This window comes from Sinocyclocheilus rhinocerous, unplaced genomic scaffold (assembly GCF_001515625.1).
Source record: "Sinocyclocheilus rhinocerous isolate Xijiao unplaced genomic scaffold, SAMN03320098_v1.1 scaffold3047, whole genome shotgun sequence".
Taxonomy (NCBI): Eukaryota; Metazoa; Chordata; class Actinopteri; order Cypriniformes; family Cyprinidae; genus Sinocyclocheilus; species Sinocyclocheilus rhinocerous.
Window position 1 is genome coordinate 69,361 of NW_015662947.1, and position 8,187 is coordinate 77,547.

Here is an 8,187-nt window from a genome sequence, read left to right on the forward strand (position 1 = left end):
TTTCATGTGCACACCTGTTGTAAACATCCGTTACTGATTTCTATGTGGGAATCCGAACTTTTCACTTCCAAACTGTGCTAACTCTCCTGGATGTGGAGATGATGATGATGATGGTGGACGAGAGTCCGACTGTTTCCGACAAGTAAAGCCCTTGAAGATCACAGGAGCAGAGCTGATCCTCCTCTCTTACTGAAGAATGGCTCTCAGTTTAAGAAGAACCTGGAAGTTGTAAGTGCATTTACAAACTGACTACACTTGCTCTGATTGTGCTTGTGCTTGTGGTACATTTAAGTGTAGTATTTGTTTAAAGTTTGTTTTGGAAATTGCTCCCAACAGTGACTTTGTGAACAGCTGAACTAATTAATTTAATTGGACAGGCTGTAATATGAGATTGGTTAAAGGAAACCAGTTAAACCTTGAATGAGGTGATGTTTCTGAAACACAAAGACATTGTCAGTGCAAGAAGATATTTCAGATATTTTATATGTAGTCTCATAAAAGTGAGAACACTGAAACAATTATACGAATAAGTTTTAGTTGGTAAACTGATAATATATCGTTGAGTGTGGTTTTCATCCTCCATGCTAAATCTCTTCGCTTGTGTGTGAACAATGCACAGTACAAGCGCAGCGTTGAGCTTCTTGAGTCTGTTCAGTAAAGAGTGTTTTGATTGGTGGATTAAAAGCTCACCGTGATTGGCTGAACGGAACATCCTCCAAAAAAAGATATTTATGAATCTTAACCTGCCAGGAAGGTCTCAAAAATACCGCACACAAATTCAAAGCAGTCCACGCATGTGTGATGATTTGCAAATGCAGATTCAATGATCCATAAATACATGTAACATCATTCATACATGTGTGATGGAAATTAATTCAAGAAATTTATATATACATATTTGTGTAAACATTTTACATTTATTTAGGTAAGATGCATTTGTGTGAGCATTTGGGGAAATATTTATGCTTTTACTTCTGTATTTATGAATTGTGTTTTGAATTTACGAATCGGATTTTGTAAATGTAAATTGTGCTGTGACATGAATTTTGTTTTGTAAATGTGTTATTTTTGAGGCTGATCTGTCTCCATAGTGTAGAGCTGTTGCGGCGTGACGCAACATCTGTAGCGTCCGGTATAGACACGGTGAGTGAAGCCGAGATCAAGATATGCCTCGTCATATTTTCTGCATTTAGCTTTTAAATGACCAGCACCTGCCTGGGTCTGTGCGACTTCATCTATGGCTTTTCTCTGCCCTTTCACAAACCGATCCATCTCCCATTCTAAGTTACGTCCTTTGGCTGTTTACTGTTTTATTTATTTTCTTGTTCTGCTGATGTGTTCGACTTGAAGCAGCGCTGCTTAGACCGATGGGCGTGTGTCGTCAAAGTACTGCGAGAGCTATAAGAGAGCGCGGACGTGTCCTTATGCTTTCTCTCGCCGTACTTTGATGTCATACACAGTACACCGATCTGATCTTCAAGTCGAACACACCTCTTTACTCTCGAGTGTCACGTGACCGTGTAATCGCCTCTGCGATTGAAAAATCGCGTTATTTCATATCGCGATATTATCGCAAATGCAATTAACCGTTCAGCCCTAATATATATATATATATATGCATTGTATGTATGTATGTATACCAGATTAGGTTGTTATCTGTAAGATTTAAAAAAAAAAAATTTTTTTTTTAAAGAAATGCTCACCAAGGCTGCATTTATTTGATCAATAATGCACATACTGAAATATATATACTAAAATAGAACTGTTTTTCTATTTTATTATATATATTTTAAAATGAATCGCGTTATTTCATATCGCGATATTATCGCAAATGCAATTAACCGTTCAGCCCTAATATATATATATATATATATGCATTGTATGTATGTATGTATACCAGATTAGGTTGTTATCTGTAAGATTTAAAAAAAAAAAATTTTTTTTTTAAAGAAATGCTCACCAAGGCTGCATTTATTTGATCAATAATGCACATACTGAAATATATATACTAAAATAGAACTGTTTTTCTATTTTATTATATATATTTTAAAATGTGATTTATTCCTTTGATGGTAAAACCGAATTTTCAGCAGCCATTACTCCTTTAGTGTCACATGATCCTTCAGAAATCATTCCAATATGCTGATTTGGTGCTCAATAAATATTTCAGAATAGTATCTGAAAATGCTGAAAATAGTTGTGTTGCTTAATATTTTGTGGAAACAATGATACATTTTTCCAGTGTTCCTTGATGATTGGGAAATGAGAAGAACAGCATTTGTTTGAAATAGAATTTACAACAATTTATAAGACTGAATAGAAGTATTTATTATTAATTTCTCATAAAAAAAAAATCTTGGTGAGCTCAAATGTTTGAGCAGTGGTATATATATATATATATATATATGCATATAGTAGGAAGTATATACATGCGCACACACAAATATTCAGTTTTGTTTTGTGGATCAATTAAAATCATAAAACCGATTGTATTAATAATTATAAAGAAATTATTAGTTTAGTATAGTTAGGTTTTAGAAGTACAGAATGTCACACACACAAGATAATATAATTTCAATATTGCATTTTGCATGTTTTTAACACACTTTTTTCACAGAGCAATACTTTTCCTAAAGTAAAGTCGAACTTGACATCTTTGACATCTGTTTGTACAAATGGAAAAGTACTCAAAATAATGATGACCCTCTTGACTCACTCCATAAATCTAATGTATGTTATATATATCTATAGATATCTGCATTATGTAATAGTATTAATAAACGGCCCCTGTCTTTTTATGGTTGTTTCAACAAATTCTAGACATGGGGTTTAGAGCTACTGTTTACACTGACAAGAAAAATGACTTCACCGTGTGTTTCCCCAACATCCCATATGAGTCAATTAGCTAAAGTACACAATGAGTAAGGAGCTCTCAGGCTTTCACTACAGGCTGCTTTTGCTTGTTTAACTGTGGTTTCTTTAGAGCTACCTGTATATCTCACAATTCTGTTGCCTGTGTTTTGATAATATATTTTTTTTGATAATATAACAATTTTATTGTTTATATGGCTATTTGTTTTGTAATCTGTATGTTCTCGCAGGTCTTATCACTGTTAGGTGGATGTTTCAACCAATCTGATCTTTCAACAAACTGACATTTTGTGAAAAAAAAGTGGTTGAAAACCTAGACATGATGTTGATATGAATGAATGTTTTATGTAATTGTCATCGCTGCTGATTTAAGATAAGATACAGCAGACAAAGCGTATTGTCTCAGGGCAAAGAAGCTGTATTGTTTTTTAGATGTTTAACCTCTTTCTCTTCCTGCTAGATTATATCTCAGAAGCAGCCACCTGAGTCCATCTGCTGTTCAAATGCAGGACAGACTAGACACAAGGTATATCAGGCATTTACCTCCCATTATTGCTTTCAGCCCTTCAATGACTTGGAAATCTGGTTGTTTCATGGTTTCAAAGTGTAATTCAGTTGATTGATAGAATGGAATTATTGTCGGCACTTGTTTTAGGTTATATAACTGTTAAGATACAGCTTTCTAACCAACTGGGAGGTCGAGATTATTAAAAACACATCATGGGAAACACATGAAGAGTATTTACACAGTTTATGTTCTATATATTTTGATTAAATAGTGTTTAATATTTTGTTCTTGTTTACTTCTGACCCTCTTGTTCTGATTCTGACCTGACAACGTTATTAAATTTTATTGCCAAAATTTTTCCGTTTTGTCATGACTTAAGAATGTTCTCTGTGTTTTGAAGGCTTGTGAGAATAATGTATCTTGTGCCGGCCGAGCACTTAGGAATGCTTTCTTATCCAATGGTCAGGATAACTGGAAAGCACATATTAAACTGGCAAGAATCATCAGGTAGGTTTCATTGCAATAATTTATGATTTATATATAAAATATAGCCTTAAGGACCGTTCACACTAAAGGTCCTTTATAGTTATAAAGTTTAACTCTTGTACTCTGTTGGGGTATTTCAGGACCATACATGCTTAAACTACATTTGCTTTAAAAAAAAAAAAAAAACTTTTTTTCATGTTATCACCATGAATGAAATTAAGAAATGTAGATCTTCTTTAAAGTGAATTATGCATAAAATGTTGGTATTTTATATGAACATGTATACAAAATTATTAGAAATTGAGGCAAACTTTTAAAAATACCATAATCTAATTCTATAACAATAAGGAGGTCCACACCACAGCTAGAATATAACTGTAATGACACAGAGGAATGATATCATTGGAATCAGTTTCAGAAATGTTTTTTCCTGCTGATGTAATATAAAAACATTGACAATCAGAATTCACCTGAATTTAAGGATCTCAAGCATTTAAAGCATCAGACGACATAACTGTAGCATGCTATTATAAACAGAACATTAACATCATTGGTGTGGACGCTAATATAATAATCGTTATTGTTTTTAGTGTGAACTGGCCTTTAATATGAAGTATCACATATTGTATCATGTATAGTTGGGTCCAAAAGTCTGGCACTGAACGATTCATAAACATTCAATTTAACTAAGCAAAGCCTTAACCAAATAAAACGTTTCTGGGATTTTGAATAATCTTAAAAAAACATATATTATTATATAAAATATAATAAAATAAAAGATATATTTCAGATTCTGCACTATTTAAATTAAACTTCTTTGTACAAAATACCACACATCATTCAACAGAAAATCATTTGGATATACAGTACATCACACAATCATTAAATATTACATACATTAACTTTGTAACTTTAGACTGAGAAACTGATTGGAATTTACAAGTTTATTTACCAAGTCACATTAACAATCCTTATCAATCTACATATTTCAAAACAAAAAAAATATATACAAATGTGTAAAAATGTAAAAGTGGTTTATATATCTTTTTTAAACAATCAGGCCAGTGGTTGGTTGTTTATTTATTTATTGAATGCTTAATTATATTCATAATGGTTTTATTTTGTTTAGTAAAACGAACCTCTAAAATGTTTTCATGCTTTCATCTGGCACATTCTCAGGAGGACATATATCGGTCTGGAGCTGGTGGAATGGCTGATGGATCGTTGTGAATTTATCAGGAACAGGACAATAGCTTCCAAAATTTGGAACATTCTCCTGGACTTGGGCATTCTGCTTTCAGGTGCACAGATATACTGTTACTGTGAATGATTGGATCGGAGGCACAAGCAGATGCGGTAGAGTTTGGATGATTTATTGATTATATTATAAGCCTGGCTCCCTATGAGGTGCCTGAGCAGAAAAGAAAATGTACATAAGCTTTGTCTAGACTGCTTTGTGTCAGATGTTTAACCCTGTTGTTCCCCTGTTGTGTCCTGCGGAGCAGAACAATGTATTTGAGGACTCCAGGTCTTTGTACCAGTTCACCTTTGAGGAATGTGAGGCCCAGAGCTGTGATTTCAGAAATCAGGTCAACTGGCCGAGCACAGTACATCTGCTGCTACAGCTGGTCCCATACGTGCAGCTTCGCGGTGGAACCCAGAAGCAGTGAGCACATGTTTACGTAAAGCTTAATGATAGTGTTTTTCTTAGGTCGAAGGTCGTTAAGTATCCTTGTCCCACAGGATTGTAAAACTTAATAGCTTTTAATTTACCATCCAGTACTAACAGAATGTGCCTAGACCCGACAACAGCCATTACTGATTACCTTAGCACAGCTAAACATATGCAAAAGAGGCTTTTAATTACTGTGTCAGTTGTGATTATTTACCCCTAGGATTGTTTTTCGTGGCTTGGGATGTGAAATATTATTTTGATGGAGGTCTGAATTGGGCGAAATTCAGAACAGTAAGAATTGGCTCCATTTCAGTCCATGAGTGTTTGAAGGGAATTGGAACTTGAATTAGAGTGACAGGAAGTGGAATTTAATAAATGGGGTTATGCACAACAAACGTCTTTTACGTATTCTATAAAAAGGATTGCATGGTTTCCGGTTTAGGTCTTTTTGTATGTGCTTCGTTAAATATGGAGCTGTTTTACTCAAGATGCCTTTTTGTTTTTCTTCTTCTCACTAACATTTGGACATTAAAATTAAATAAAATGGCAACAATGAAAACAACTAGCTAGGTTAGCTGATTACTTTTTAAAAGTCCATAGATATCGCCATCAGTTCACGCTGCTGTTATTCTATCATTAATTACCCTCATGTCGTTCCAAACACATAACATCTGTAGTTTAACCGTAATTTTATGAAGCTACGAGAAGACTTTTTGTGCACAAAGAAAACAAAAATAACAACTTTATTCAACAATTTATTCTCTTCCGTGTCAGTCTTTGACTCGCGTTCACGAGAGTACCACGACTAATTCTCGTAGCTTCATAAAATCACGGTTGAACCACTGATGTCACATGGACTATTTTAATGATGTCCTTACTATCTTTCTTGGCCTTGAACGTGGTAGTTGCGTTGCTGTCTATGGAGGGTCAGAAAGCTCATGGATTTTATCAAAAATATCTTAATTTGTGTTCTGTAGATGAGCGAAGGTCTTACGGGTTTGGAACGACATGAGGGTGGAGTAATTAATTACAGGATTTTCATTTTTGGGTGAACTAACCCTTTAATACTTTCTTCAACAAGCGAAGCTCATGGATTTTATCAAAAATATCTTAATTTGTGTTCTGTAGATGAGCGAAGGTCTTACGGGTTTGGAACGACATGAGGGTGGAGTAATTAATTACAGGATTTTCATTTTTGGGTGAACTAACCCTTTAATACTTTCTTCAACAAGCGAATATGATGAGATTTGTTATCCAGTTTGGTTTGGTGACTTTCGACACCCAATTGCAATTAAGAAATGTAACAAGTAAGCCTAATATTGGTTAAATTGAATTTTTCCCACTCTCTTCCATAAATAAACTTATATAAACTTTCAAACTTCAGACCTTTAAACTTTTTTTGTTACTTTCAAACAAGTCTATCAAGCCAGTGAGCAAAGTTTGTCTTAAGAGACTTACCTTTTACTTATATGCAGTGCCGTTCCTAGACCTCTGGGGGCCCTACGCAAAACTGTGTCCGGGGGGGAGATGGAGTGGGGTATGAGTGGTTATGAATGAATTAATGAATGAAACGCATTTGTCCGTGTTTCACTCCATCTCGAAACGCACTCACGGAAAGCTCTTGAGAAACAGTGTCTCTTCCGCGGCTTGGTACGCTTTCAACTCGTTTTTTTAGTCTCGAACAAGACTGTACGACATTCACATTACATGATTTGACTGATTTTTACGTATAAAGGGCGACAGCGCACCACATTAAAAGAAATGATCATTCATGTTTTCATAACCGCTGACCAAATTCAAAAACGAAACTAAAATTAAATCATCTGAGAGAGCAAGGGGGGCCCCTGGTGTTTCGGGGGCCCTACGCATCTTGCGTATTTTGCGTATAGGGAGGATCGGCTCTGCTTATATGATTTTCTTTTAATTAATTTCTACTTTCCTAAATTCAATTTAGAATTTCAGTTCTAGTTCCTGTTTGTTACCTCTGTTCAGATTTAATACAATCTATGCAATCTTTGATCTATGAATAAAAGTGCTGTAGGAATGAGTCCTAAAAACTGGAAACAAGTTAGCATTTTAGCGCATACTGTTTCATCATCCTTAAAGGGGTCATATGATGCGATTTCAATTTTTCCTTTCTCTTTGAAGTGTTACAAGCTCTTGGTGCATAAAGAAGATCTGTAAAGTTGCAAAGACTAAAGTCTCAAATCCAAAGAGATATTCTTTATAAAAGTTAAAAGTCAACCACGCCTACCTAAAACGGCTCGTTCTAACACACCCCACATGTCTACGTCACGATGTGAGAAGATTTGCATAACGCCGCCCAAATGTTCAAGCAAAGAAAGGCGTAACTTTTATTCTCGCTGTAGTATAGTTGCTGCCGCCGCCATGTCGTGAAGGCGCTATGTGATTCGTTGTGAAAGCGAAACTACTTTGTCTGGCCTTCCAAAAGGGGACGATATCTGCTTCGTCATGCCTGGAGCTGACCCGTGCTGGTTGCTGAGGAAATACTACAACTTCGCGCTGTGGATCGCCGGATCAGCTTTCACCGTGGACGAAGCGGAGTCCAGCCCGGAGCCGTCACATGTCCTTCCGGACGCTCCTTCGTCGAAATTGCCGTTCTCAAGCCCACCCGCCTCTGCTCACT

The 8,187-nt window shown here is 35.5% G+C and overlaps 1 pseudogene; it reads left to right on the plus strand.

Annotated features, from left to right (window-relative positions):
- Positions 1 to 8,187, plus strand: part of LOC107728517 (rap guanine nucleotide exchange factor 5-like) — a 22,889-nt pseudogene continuing 14,702 nt past the window's right edge.